Here is a 14,408-nt window from a genome sequence, read left to right as displayed (position 1 = left end):
TGTTTTCCTTGGAAGGATTAGGCTATGAAGCACACCTTTCTCCATCCTCAATCAAGCCAGTACTCATTCCTTAAGGAAGTCCTTAAGTGAATGAATAACGAATGACTGGATGGATGGATGGATGGATGGATGGATGGATGGATGGATGGATCACGCAGCCTTTTCTGTCCTAGCTCTTTTCTCTGTATTCTGCAGGCTCCTCTCTGCATCCTTATCTAGAGATTGCATAACAGCCAGGTCTCTCAGGCTACCTCACACCTGCCTCCTTGGGTTGGGCGCCAAAGTGTTAGGCTGGAGCAAGTCTGGGCTGCTCAGCCACAGTAGATCGCTCCGGGTCAGAACTAAAACCCGAAGTGGAGTAGCCAGAGCCACAGAACCCACGCAGACCAGCGCCAAACTGCTGCGCCCTCAGGAGCATGCTCAGTGCGCCTCCCTTCCCCGCGCCCCCAGCCCGCGCCCCGCTCTCGCGTTCACCCCCCCGCACCGCACCCAGGCGCGCTCCCGGGCACCCCAGCCCGTCTTTGCTTCCGCACCCCTCCCCCGGGCCTCGGCTGGCGAGGACACGTCAGGGGACATAAATAAATAAATAATTCCATTCAGCGGATGACAGCGAGGCGAGGCGGCTGCAGCTGGGCGGGGGGACCGGGAGAGCAGCGGTGCGCACCGGGTGTCAGAGCCAGGTAAAGGCGGTGCTCCCAGGGAGGATGGGAGGAGGAGGAGGACGACGACGAGGCGGGAGGAGGGCGAGTGAGGTTACTCGCAGGGACCGCAGGTGGGTGTGGAGAAATGGCAGCCCGGTGGCGCTCCGAGTGCCGCGAGCCCTTATATAGACAAAAATCCCGAAGATGAGCAGGCTAGAGCTCCGACGGGAACTTCAGGGTCCCCGAGGTTCGGGGATTCAGAGATCGCAGAGTGGAGGCCACCATCTGCTGGCGCTGCTCCTGTAGGCTGTGGGCGCCTCTCCTGGGCACTGTTGAACATTGGGCAGGCACTGCCAGGCGAATATCCCTGAACTGCTCGCCAGCATCTCCCCGGACCCACAGCATCTGGGGTGGTGTCCTTCAAGTGGGTGTGGATGGGTGGGGAAGTGCATGGAGGGAATGGTTGCCCTTTCAGCAGAAGATCCGCGCCCGCGGAGAAGGAGAAGGGAAGGTGTTCTGTTTCGGTCCCGGGAAACCTGGGGGGAGACCGCTGGGCTGATGCAGGAGAAGTTTGTGGCCTGGCCTAAAGGTTAGACTGTCTTCCAGGGACCTGAGAAGGGCCGGTGCCACTCTGTGGTCCTCTGGGCTTCCTGGGCTACTTCATCACGCTGGGGACACCAGTCTCGGCCAGGTAGCACACAGGTGGTTGTGAGCTTCAGCCAGCTGGCTTCTGCATCCTTTTCTTCTTCCACTAGCTAAGAGGTCTGCAGATCACTTTGGGAGGGGCAGTAGTGCTCTAGGTCTCTCTCACTTCCTGGCTGGACCACTCTGGGGGAATTACACACACACACACACACACACACACACACACACACACACACACACCCCACACACACACCCCACACCCCCCCACACACACACCAATTTCTCTGCAAGTGTTTCTTTAACTCACTTTTGGTGGAGAAATAAGACAGGGCCACATTAAACTGTGAGGTGGCAATACAAAAGCAGTACAAAAAATCCATGTCTTCCTCCTCAAACCAAAAGTAGATGCAGTGAAGGAATAAAAATAGCAGGAGCGATGCGCACGACTCTGAAAAGCTCGGCAAGAGGAAACCGTGGGCACAAATGCTTTTTTTGGGCACTCCAGGCTTCATGGCTGAACCCAGTCAGCTAGGACAGGCAGACTTTCAAAGCCTTCCCAGGTTCACTTGACCGTGCTCTGTCACCCAAACCACAGGATGGTGTGCAAACAGAGAAGGCAAGAGGAAAATCAGAGTTGGGCGTGGGCCGCAGAAGGCAGACAAGTGTTGAATAAATTAAGGCATATGAAGACAGTAAGGCAATCCTAACCCAATGTTCTGCTTTTAAGCCCATCTACACCGGAGGGTATCCGAATAATTTTAGTGATGGGGGAGGGGCGTGGCAGAGAGCCGCTAGCTCAGCGTGCGCAGCAACAACTCATAAAGTAAGAAACGCGGGAAGCAAACTGTAGGGGAGCAGCCGAGGACTCAACTCCGAGCTCTATTATTGTGCAGTGCCCCCTTCCACGTTTTATTCTTTACTTTTATTTTGAAGCAAAGTCTTGTTAAACTAGCAAGGCTGGATTCTGTGTAGCTCAGGGAGACTTTGCATTGGCCCTCCTCCCTGGGAACAGGGGTCAGAGGCAAGTGCCACGGCTCTGAAGCAATCTGCCACGTTACTAATGTTTTCTCATGCACAAATCAGTACACATTCCTACAATGCCCAGTTTGTCTCTAGACACACACATTTCATCTATAACATCAGCCGTGTACTTTAGCCTTCCAACAGGGAGGGAGGGCAGAGTGACCTCTACCTGTCTCTAGATGGTGCTTTTGACTCCATACTCATTCATCAAACACTCTGGAGAGACACATAGGACAGAAGGAGACAAAATACAGAGTAAGACCCACAGACCACAATGGTTTCTGTATTCTTGTAAGGTGCAGTATATTATTTGTAAATTTGTCTTCATTTTCTTTCTTTATCTACAAAATGAGATTGGTTGTACCCATTCTGAAGCACCATTGTGGAAAATAAACTATGACAAACCCTCAGAACATATGTTAGCTAATTTTTGACTCCCCAGCCTCATTCATTTCAGTCATCTTTCTAGGGTTACTATGATGTGGTCTCAAGAAATTCACATTCTGAGAAACACACACACACACACACACACACACACACACTCACATACACAAACACACACACAAATACAAACACACACAAAAAGCAGGAGGTTCTAGTTATCTAATCTTTCTCAGCACCACTTGTCTTTCAGTTTTTTCCACTTCCTTTTGTCCTCTATAAATGAGACCTCTATCCCAGTTAATCCAAACAGACTTTAGCCATTGTAAAAAGGTTTTGTCAGATCTGCCAAAAGGCACCTTTTGGAAGTGGTGTACCTCAGGGAACCTAGGCGCTTGGCTCTGTACTCTTGCTCATTGTGAGTGATCCTGTATGAATTGGTAATAGAAAGACTCCTCCTTCAGGAGTCCCTCCCTCAGACTGTCTTTGCCAATGAATTGATTGCCCCCCTTTGAGGAAAGATATTGAGTTGTAGTTTCTTTATATTATTAGATGAGAGTCATTTACACATTCCTGGAAGCTGAGAAGTGTAGTATCCTTAGTGTCTTTAGGATGCTGACTATCTTGAGGCATCCTGCTACTCTTTCCTACCAACATAAGAACTTTATAGGGTAGATTTGTGTACACTTATATTTACAGGCTCAGGGCTTACTCTATTGGCCTAGCTAGTGCCTTAGTATGAGGTGTTGTCGCTCTCACACAACATCTGATACTGTATAGCAAACTAAAAAACCAAAAAGGCTGATTTGCCTGGTGATAGCAAACTTCACGGTCCTGGCATGTTCTTAGAATCTCCTGGTAACGTGATAACACGCTAATGTAGTTGAGTAAACAGGTACATGCAAATGTGGCCAAACTTGTGGGGTGGTCCTCAGTTTTAATGAACTGCTCCCCACTGACTTCACTAATCTCATCAGAAGCTCTTAGCGCAACACCATCAACACCATTCCGCAAGAAGTTCAGGGCTCCTCATGAGATTTGCTGGGGACAAACCAGATTGAAGCCGTAGCAAGTATTCTGTGAGAGAGCTGGGACAAACAGCTTCCTGATCTCTAGGTCCTGTGTAATACCAAATTGTCTTGCATGAAGTTAACCAAGGGCAAACACTTCTTTCTGTTGTGTTCATCGGTGCATGGCACGTGGCAGTTCTGAAAGAGAAATTATAGAAAGAATGAAGTCACAAGCAACAGAATCAGACTGACATGAGGTGAAGAGGAAGGAAAACTACACAGAGTAGGGCTCTGACCCTCCTCTGTCTCCAGCACTGACTCACGAAGGGACTACCATGGGGATTCTGCCCTCCAAGACAGGAAAGCCATAACCCTTTGGAGGAGCTCTTAGCCTCATGGCCCCTTCAGCCATCGAGTCTGTAAGATGTAGTTGTGTGAATTAGAGAAGTCTTTTCTCTTGGATGGTGAATTAGCAAATGGGGCACACATACCTTAAATATCAGTGCGAAACCCACTCAAAGCCACTCAACACACACACACACACCAAAGACTCCCTCATGGACTCTGGGTTTAAGTTGATCCTAAGAGAGAGGTTAGCTTTGTAGCCAGGTAAGAGTTGAACTTGTTCGATACTCTCAAACAGGGAAGAAGATGCTGAATGTAACAAGTGTCAGGTGTCGTAAGTCAGACCTGAAAACTGTCAAGGACACAACAACCAGGGAAGACTTCCTCACACCTCCCTCCCTTTCCCACTGTTGTTGTGGTTTGCCCTGGAGTTACTGTATTTTGATGCTAATTCCACTGCCCCAAGGACAGCTGTCTAGTCACATGCTCAGAACTCAGGTGACTTCACCAGAACCACCTCCCCACTGAATTTGTAAAGTACAGGTGAGGGGCAGGTACAGGATAGAAGGAGGCCTGTCATTGGAGGAGAAGGAAGGATGGGCAGGAGAGAAGTTTGAAGGACGAGGAAAGGGAGAGAAAGGAGAGAGAGAGAGAGACGGAGAGAGAGGGTGGCAGGTGATGTTAAGATTCTGCTCTGTGTATTTACAGGTTGTTATTAATGTTCTTAAATGTTATTAAAGATGGATGGTACTGGGCTTTGTATGTTTAAGTGGGCAATTATTTCTTATCAATTGGGTCAAAGATTATTGTGTTGTGTGTTCTTTAATGTGTAGATTTAAGTAATGTAATGGAGTGTGGGGTGACTGGTCTGGGCCGCCGTGGAGTTGGGATGTGTTTCCGCCAAGATATCTAGCAGATATCTTGGGGCACTGAGGTGTAGACCCAGCGGGGTAAAAGACCAACATTACCGTTTTATTTTTATATTTTTACAACAACACACTGTGCCTCTGACTTACTTCAGTGGTTAAGGACCCTCCTGGTTTCCATGTCTTGACCTCAGCTGTCTTCACCAGAACTTTCTTGAGATTGACCCAGGAGTCTCTTCAGTGAGATATTCCATTTTACCATAAGCTATATTTATTAGAGAAATCATGTGTTTTTCTGGGCTTCATGGTCTTGGGAATGGAGATCAAATATCTGACTCATCTGGGATGAGAGCAGAGATCAAGGCAAGGGCTCAGAAGACTGGCCAGCCTGTATTGTGATTTTTCCGCCCTGCTTTTATCCAGTTCGGACTAGTTGTTAAATCTCTTCCAATCTTGGTTCCTTCTCTGTAAAGAGAAGATAAGAACACATTTCATATAGATTAGAAAGATTAAGTGGCATAGAGTTTAGAGCTAACACATGCATAGAAATAATTTAAGGCATTGTAGCTAGCCAATATTAATATTGGCCTTAGGGCTTTAAAGGTTATTTCCAACTTCACTGGCCTGTTTATCTTAACAGATTGGAAAAGCCAGCTAGATGACATATTGGTGGTGCATAATTAAACCTTGAATAGGCTCATTTATTTGGCGCCCTGTTTTGTGGCAGGCCTTCTCAAAACTGTTTGGATCAGCCAGGTATTCAAGTCCATCACCGTGACTGCGGTTCTTGGGAGGGAGAGTCAGACCAGCCAAGAGTGCAGGCCCAGTTTCCATTGCGCAATGGTTTTGAGGGCCATCCTGGGCCACATGAGACACTTCTATAACGAAAATGAAACAAATCAGACCCTAAATCACCCAGCCAACCAGAAATCAGCCAATGAACCAACTAACTAAAGAGTCAAAGAGAGGGGAAAAACGTTGGTTCTGTGTGTCAGGAAAGGCATCGGGAAAGAACTCTGTCATGGTATTTATTGAGCAACAGAACATTTAAAAGTATTTCAGGGAAGGCATTATTTGCTCAGTTGGTCCCTTAAATGTTGGACTCTGAAGGCTAGTGGAAGATCCACTGATTTACACTCAATGTAATGGAGCACCACAACCATTTGTAAAAGATAAATAGCAACAGCCCCACCCATACTTGAAAACAGCTGCTGTGTGTGTGTGTGTGTGTGTGCATGTGTGTGTGCATGTGTGTGTATGAATATATACATATGTACCTATACTATATATGTTTACATATGTATATATGAACTGAGAAAAACAAAAATATTAGAAAAGGAGCCGGGGAATGTGCCTTAGAATGCAAACAGCCTAGGGTTCCACTCCCGACATTATAAAAATGTAGAAATAGTTAATTACAAATTAAACACTGAGCTTAACAACCATAAAACCAGTCCAGGTAGGGCTGGACTAATTTATACTTGGGTTCACCAGAGACAGCCCCCATATGTGTGTAAATATCGGTGTTGCTAAATGATGCACATAGTTTGTAAATAGTTTTCCTGACCTAATAACAAGGCTCTTGCAAGCACTTCCATTAATATTCATTGAACTCCCTACAGAGTTTCTGAAAATCCCACAAAGCTTTTGAGTGACAGCTACACTGTGCCAAGGGAAAGTTTTTTCCTCCAGTTTTCTTTTCTGTTAAAGGTATTTATGAGTATTTCCATGGCAGTGTTCATGTAGTTTAACTGGCAGAAACCAGTTATTAATATTTGGCAGTATTTGTCATTATAATAGCTTTAGGTGGAAAGCATCTTATTTAAGCAGATACAAGTGAAATGTTTGCTTAGATAATGATTTATATAAAACAATGGTATTCCAAAGAAGATGTTTTAAATGCTTATTTTCCCACTAATAATACTGTAAAACCATATTAATCAATTTAACCAGATTCTGCTTAAAGCAGCTTACCTGGCACCATAGTGTATTGGTCAGCCTTATACTGCTCTTCTGGCCTACCTGAGGCAGTCAATTTGGAAATAAAATCTGTTCGTTTAACCCCCAGTCTTAAAGGATCACCTACCACCGGGACGGTGGGCATTTGTTTCTATTTAGTGAAGGTGACGATATAGTGGCATATTATGGTGGGAATGTCTAAAAGACAAAAGGGCCACACCTCAGAGTGGGGTTGGGATTCTGTAATCTTATGCTGGTATCCTCAGTTACTTAAGGGCATGGCCTTATCGTAAAGCTCCAAACAATTGGGCTGGGCTAGGGTTGTAGCTCAGTTGATAGAGTGTTTGGCTAGTAGAGGGCACAGCATCCTGGTCTCAGTTCTCAGCACTGGATTACCTGGATGAAGCAGTACATGTAGACATAACCCGAAATCTACCGTATGTAGCCCTGCCCTTCCCCCAAACTCTGGGGCTTAGAAATGACCACACTTGTGCTGGACAGCTCCCTAGGCAGGACTAAGGACACCTCCAGTATCCTGTAGCCTCTTTTCTTTCTTTTTAAAACTTATTTACTTTACATCCCCCCCACTCCCTTTCTCCTCTGATCAGGTGCTACCCCTCCACCCCCAGGTATCTCCCCATCCTGACACTTTTTGATTCTCTGCAAGGCTAGATAGGCACTTCCTCTCCCACTGAGGCCAGGCAAGCCAACCTAACTAGAAGGTAGTATCCCACAGACAGAAAAAAGCTTTTGGAATAGCCCCCTCTCTGAGGAGGCTGCTTCCTGTGACCAGGCAGAAATCCTGGTAGAGCAATTGTTACACTAACCCACCCACAAAACTGGCTTCCTCCTTCCTTCCTTCTTTCCTTCCTTCCTTCCTTCCTCTTTCTTTTTTCTTTCATTTGTTCTTTCTTCCTTCTTCCTCTTCCTTTCTTTTTTCCTTTCTTCTTCTTTCCTCTTCCGTCCCTCATTCTATCCTTCCTTCCTCCTTCTCCTCCTTCACTCACTCCTTCCTTCCTTCTTTCCTTTTCCTTCCTCCTTCCTTCCTTCTTTCCTTCCTTTCTTTTTCCTTCCCTTCTTCTTCCTCCTTTCTTCTTTCTTTCTTCCCTTCTTCCTTGCTTCTTCCTCCCTCCCTCCTTCCTCCCTCCATCCCTCCTCCCTCTCTCCTTCCTTCCTCCCTTATTTCCTCCTTCTTTCCTTCCTTCCTTCCTTCCTTTCTGTTTCCACAGTGCATTCACTGCTGCCACAGTAATCTAGACTTTTGAAAGACCTCCTTGCCTGTCATTTTTCTCACTGTCACTTTTTAAAGTTGTGGGTGATGTACATCTAAAATACACATGCTGTTAGATACTCTTCCTGCAGCAGACCACCTCACTGCAAATAAGTAGTGATAATATAGGCAATTCCCACTACCTGTATCCCCGCAGGATATAATTTGAAGCAGTGTTCTTGCCTCAGCTTTCACTGTCACCAAAGACAGACTGAACTAAATGTGTCCATGCCTTCCTCACTCAGACTCACTGTGTCCCACGCACCATGCCTTGGCCATGCTACCCGTTCCTTCTGAAAAGCTGTTTTGTTGTCTAGCATTTCTATTCCTGTATCAATTTTACCTTCAGAGATGAGCTTAGATTCTGCGTTCAAATTTTCTCCAACTCAGGAGAGGTCAGAGGCTTCTAACCTTTGGTGACACTGCTTTTCCAACGTCTTATTTGCTTTAAGTCTGTTGCCCTCGTACAAGACTTTTGTTCCTCAGCACACTGTGCTTTTCTGATGTCAGGGACAATGATGTGTAAGTTTATGTCTTCTTTGGCCATTTGGTGGATTGTGGGATGGCAGGGACTTTAGAGAGCACCCGAGTGTTTTCAGTGGCAGGCATGGCATACTTCAGCATCTCCAGTAAACCACACTCATTCCTTTCAAGGATACTTACAAAGGGAACCTATTTTTTTAAGGGTGGTTCCAATTATGACTAAATCCACTCTGTTCTTCCAAGGTGTTTATTCAGTTTTCAGGGACCAGTAAAACAAATCTCTTTCTTGGTTGAGTGAGCAACTATGTCCCTATGGTGACAGTTTATAAGCCTCGTGTTTCCGCTGTCTAGTTAACATTCTCCATTTCTCTGTTTGCTTCTCCTGTGATTTGGCTGGGCTTCATTTCATGAGCACTACATTCTTGAGCACAAGTTTAAGAAAGTCTAGAAGCACAGATGACTTGAGTGATAATGGTACTTATTTGAACAATTTGAACTGCTGTTCATGACATATTTAGCCATCAGTATAATCTTGTGAGGTGAATTAGGAAGGCCAGGAAGCAGGAAATCAAGGTATGCGTAGGGTCTACTTCTGAAAGCTCTGCTTTATGATCACAGAACTGAGCATTATTTTCTTTTGTCTGTGGCCTCAGGGGAGTGAATTAACAGGGGAAGAATCCACTGGGAGGGATGAAGGAAACTTCACTTTAAATTGTGATTTCAGTCGGAAATTAGGTGACTGTTCTGGCTGGTTTTGTGTCAGCTTGACACAAGGTGCAGTCATCAGAGAGGAAGGAGCCTCAATTGGGGAAATGCTTCCATTAGATCCAGCTGTAAGGCATTTTCTCAATTAATGATTGACGGGAGAGGGCCCAGTCCATTGTGCGTGATGTCATCCCTGGACTGGTGGTACTGGGCTCTATAAGAAAGCAAGCTGAATGTGGAGCATGTCCCCCTGACTCTGGACAGAGCCATGAGGCTGGTGAAAGACGTCTTCATTTCTGCAGCCGAGAGGGATGTATACACTGGAGACGCCCTCAGGATCTGCATCGTGACCAAAGAGGGCATCAGGGAGGAGACTGTTCCCCTGTGGAAAGACTGATGTGGAGCCAGGGTTTGGAGCTGTGGCACATTTGTTTTATTAAAAAGAAATGTAAAGGAAAAAAAAAGCAAGCTGAGCAAGTCAGGGGAAGCAAACCAGTAAGCAGCATGCTCCAGGGCCTCTGAATCAGCTTCTGCCTCTAGGATCTTGCCCTGTTGAGAGTTCCTGTCCTGACTTCCTTTGGTCATGAACATCTATGTGTAAGTGTAAACCATATAAACCCTTTCTTCCCTAACTTGGCTTTTTGGTCATGGTGTTTGGTTGCAGCAATAGAAACCCTAACCAAGACAGTAACCAATACAAATTTTGCCTTTTGTACATTAATGAGATAGATGAGATTGGGGATATAAGTGTGTACATGTGTGCGTGTGCATGTGTGTGTGTGTGTGTGTGTGTGTGTGTGTATGTGTGTGTGTGTGTGTGTATGTACGCATATGTGTAATAACAGGGCTTAGAGACATGAGACCAATGAAGTTGTTAGGGAAAATATGATAGATAACTTATGAATAAAGATAGGTTTTTTGTGTATGTGTGTGTCAGATGGATTATTGTACTTTATCCGTGATTTCTGAAACCTTTAGAAGTGCTGTTTTTACTCTTATGTCATACCTGAGATAATTCATTCGTGGGGTGGAACACTTCGCTACAGTTACATATCTTCTTGGAGGAGCTCTCTAGATTTAGACTGTTAATCTCAAAACGTATCTATTAGCATTTACAAGCATTCTGTGCTCCGATGGTTTTTAAGACAATTTGGAAGCAAACAGCCCTTAAGAAATGTTTAAAACAAGAGACCAGCAATGGACGTCTAGTAAGTTGGGCTCTCATCACACGGTTATCAAGGAAGGTAAGATTCTCTTGTTATTTGGAGGGGGTATTTTGATCTGGAGAGATGATTCAGGGCTTAAGAGCACTTGGTGCTTTTTCAGAGGACCTGGGTTAGCTTCCTGGCACCACTTAGAAGCTCACAACTGCCTGTAACTCCAGATTCAGGGTTTGACACTCTCTCCTGACCTCTGTGGGCATTTCCTGAATGCAGTGCTTATACATATGCTCAGGAGCTCGAGTGTGCATGTGCACACACACACACACACACACACACTCACACACACACGTTAGTAAATATCAAAAAATATTAAAGGGAGCATTTGAAGGAAGGGTAAGGAACTTAATGATATCCTAACATATTAGAGCTTTGGAAGAAAGGAAGTGAAGGACCATTATGACCTGACAGTAATACCAGACTCTCAGTTCCCTCATAAGGGATGGCAGTAGCCAAGGAGGCCCTAGGCCCTTTTCTGGTGGGTTCCAGCAGATGTCTGAACACAGTAGAGAGAGTTTTTGGCACATTTAAAGTCAGAGATCTTTTACCCCCATACCGTGTTCTCCTGAATACAACTGTAGATTTTCAGTGACGGATGTGAATAAAGTTGGTAATACTTTCTCAGTGGATTCTCGTATGAGTAATTAAAATGCCCAAAAGAGAAACAGTTATGTCTCTGAGGCAAGCTGTTCATAAGTCTAGAACATGTCTCTCAGTAATCTGTCAGGCAAGCTGATGGAAATCTAGAACTCGACTCTCTGTGGTCTGTCTTGTGCTGTGGCCTTCTCTTTCAGGGTTACACCATTTTCTCTTGGATCAGAGGCTGGGAGTGAACACATAGATCTCCACTGATTTTGACTTAGCCACGACTAAGCATTTGAATAAAATCTATCTATCAACACTCAGAGCCCCGCTTGCTCATCTTCAGAAGTCAGGGAAGCCCATTTCTTGGTTTGTTAAAGAAGTGAGTAATATCTTTAACAATGAACAATTGATTTAATCATTTAATTTCAGTTCTATTATTTTTTGGTGTGTCTTCATGAAGAACTTGCTTTGTCATGAAGAATTTTGTTCTTTACATAACCATTTGTGAGTTTTAGCACAGCAGTTTATAGCCTAAGCCAAAGAGAGAGCTCACGATTGAAACAACATATGAATTCCCAATAACAGGCATCTTTCCGATGTGTGAAAACTTCTGGTTTAGGGAGCATAGAGCAGGATACTCAGCTATGAATATCAATGCTGCCAAAAACCAATAAAACAATAAAAATTCAGGGTGAAGTTTCCACTTAGCATCAGAGTTCGTAGTCACATTTGGATATCTCATGGAACAATGAGAGGAGAATTTCTTAGTCTCTATCCAGATAGATGTCATTGTGCATAGCACATTTAAAAGCTACCACAAAGAGGAAGAGAATTGTAGCACCATAACTTATAGCTGTTCACATCAGAGTTTAACATATATAACAGGATCATCGACATCAGATTAGTAGCCTCTATGTGTCTGCTCCCTTCTCATCCCCATTACCATGTAAGGCAGATTGTACACATGTATTACATGTGTGTACAGGTAGGGGGAATAGTACTCAGCAAGATGAGATACCCATCAGAGTGCCCGAGAGTCACTACCTCAGCAGATATTCCAGGGCAGGGAAGATGCTAATGGTATGCTGACTCTCCTCCCATGTCTGAAATCAGTGCAATCCAGTGAATTACTAAGGGTTCTAGGTGAAGTCATTTTCAATGAGGTCTGGGGAAGTGAGTCCTCTTCTAGCCCCATCTCTCCCATGATACTATAATTTCCAAAACATTATGTTCACCAATTATGAATAAAATCTAAAGTAGAATTAACTGTTAAAATGAATGGCAGAGAACGTATCTGTCCTGAGCAGTAGATGACAAATTATACCTTTGGGGATAAGTCCAGTGTGTCATCTGTTGTCTGTAAGGCAGCCACACCAGTGTGCTTCCAGATGTTCTAGACCACTCCATCTACCAGGAACATTTGCATAGCCATGAATCAACTTCTGAAGTCTTAGAAGAAAGGTGTTTGTCCTAGAACTTCAGAAAGAGATATATAAGTCTAGGGATGGAGGTGTCAGGTGCTAGTGAAGCTAAGAGATATTCTATAGCACGGCTTTCTGTCATGGACTCTGCTCACACTCCCAACAACCCAGTGAAGTCATGGCTCAACAAACTGTAACCCAACAGCCAGATTCATATGTTAAATACTCAATGTACAATACATCCACACAATTAACTTACAACCAATTGATAAGAATAGAAACCATCCATCTAGATAAGATATAATTTGCTCATCTAGACACACAAAATCCTGTACACATCCATCCCTTAAAAATAGTCATAACAACCTGCAAATGTGCAGGAAGAAATCTTAATATCTGCCTCCATGTTCTCTCAGCTGGTCTCTCCCCTCGCTCTGGTCTCCTCTCCCTCTCTAAAACTTTACTCCCATTCACCCTTCCTTCTCATCCAATGACAGGCCTTGTCCTATCCTGTACCTGCCTTCACCTGCATAATGACATCAACCTACATCTAACCTCATTGAAAAATACAATAGCTCAGTGAGGTGGAGGTCCTTGTCACTATTCTACAGAATGAAGCACTGGGCAAGCAATAGAAAGAAAGCATTGGCACAGATCTACAATCTAGTAGGGAGGTCTTCTCATAGAGCATGGCCAGGAAACAAATGACAGTGTTTTGTGGTTATGATACAGATTGGAACACTCTTTCAGAATTTTTTTAAAAAGATGATTATTCTAATTCATTTCTTCCAGACACTCAATTCTTTTCTAGATGAAGCATTGCATTATGTATTAAGATTTTAAGTCAGCTTGTAAGTCTGATGCTTCTGCAAATTTTTATTGAAAATACTGGCTTTTAAGGAATGAGTTCTCTGGTTTCTTGTTTGTTTTGTTCTGTTTTTCTGCCTTGGTTATTCTTTATAGTTCCCTATCTCAGGACTTTGCCTCTTGACATCTGAGTATTTGTATTTTCTTCTTTCTTCCTCTTCTATGCGGTGTAGTAACCCTTCCTAATAGTCATGTAGGTTCCACTTAACTATTGTGTGTCACTAAAGTGCCTGATGTATTTCCTAAAGCAAGAGCTGCTTTCAGAGGAAAATGAAGGAATCAATGAGACTTGCTGCCAGTGTTCCCTGCATATCCACAGGGGACGCATTTCCAGACCCCAGTAGATGCTTTAAACCAACAGTAGTATTGATCAGTGTTTCCTCTACCTACATTTCTCATATAATTTTTTTGCCTTGTCACCTCTAATAAGCTCTTTGTGGCTCCTCTTTGGTGTCCTATAAACCACCAGCACCACTTCTCCTGCATGCCTGAGCATTATTCAGCCCCATTAATGTTAGTTGAATGCTATCTGTACTCTGGACTACTCACTGCCCCACCCTGCTGCCCTTGGGGATTGGAGGTGAGGTGGCATGGGCTCCATGACACAGACTCCAGGAGCAGGTGAGAACAAGCAAGTAGCAAGCTAATCTGAATGCAGCAGTAAGCTCCTTTAATATCCTCCACCCGTGCTCCATTGGTCCCCAGAATGCATCTCTTGTAAACAGTAGTTTCCAATCGACTGACATTGTCTACATCAGCAATCCTCAGTCTCTCAGGCAGTCCTCAGTTAGGTCCTCCTGCAGGAGATGCTTTTGTGGTTGCATGGCCCCCAGTGTTTACGTAGAGGTTGCACTGCCATTACCGCTTCAGTTGAACATACTCACTCTAATGCCACCATAGCAACAAGTAGCAGATACCTTGTGGATACACTAGACCAAGATACTCTGTGTCCTGGGCTACAGGATTTCATCAGGCCTCTTGGAACGA

General features: G+C 44.5%; 1 protein-coding gene across 9 annotated transcripts in view; it reads left to right on the top strand.

The window, feature by feature from the left end:
* The first annotated feature begins 390 nt into the window (after window positions 1-390).
* Window positions 391-14,408, top strand: part of Slc16a7 (solute carrier family 16 member 7) — a 167,929-nt gene continuing 153,911 nt past the window's right edge. For 4 of the 9 annotated variants that reach the window (XM_039078615.2, XM_039078614.2, XM_006241436.5 and 1 more), the window contains exon 1: window positions 403-680. The gene's annotated coding sequence lies outside the window, so the exon portion shown is untranslated. Of the gene's footprint in view, window positions 681-14,408 lie in introns of all 9 variants that reach the window. The other 5 variants (XM_063263138.1, XM_039078612.2, XM_063263141.1 and 2 more) reach the window with 2 other exon arrangements.

The sequence above is a fragment of the Rattus norvegicus genome, chromosome 7, assembly GCF_036323735.1.
Source record: "Rattus norvegicus strain BN/NHsdMcwi chromosome 7, GRCr8, whole genome shotgun sequence".
NCBI classification, from domain to species: domain Eukaryota; kingdom Metazoa; phylum Chordata; class Mammalia; order Rodentia; family Muridae; genus Rattus; species Rattus norvegicus.
The sequence above is the reverse complement of the archived record's forward strand: the minus strand, read 5'-3'. Positions and strand labels throughout refer to the sequence as shown.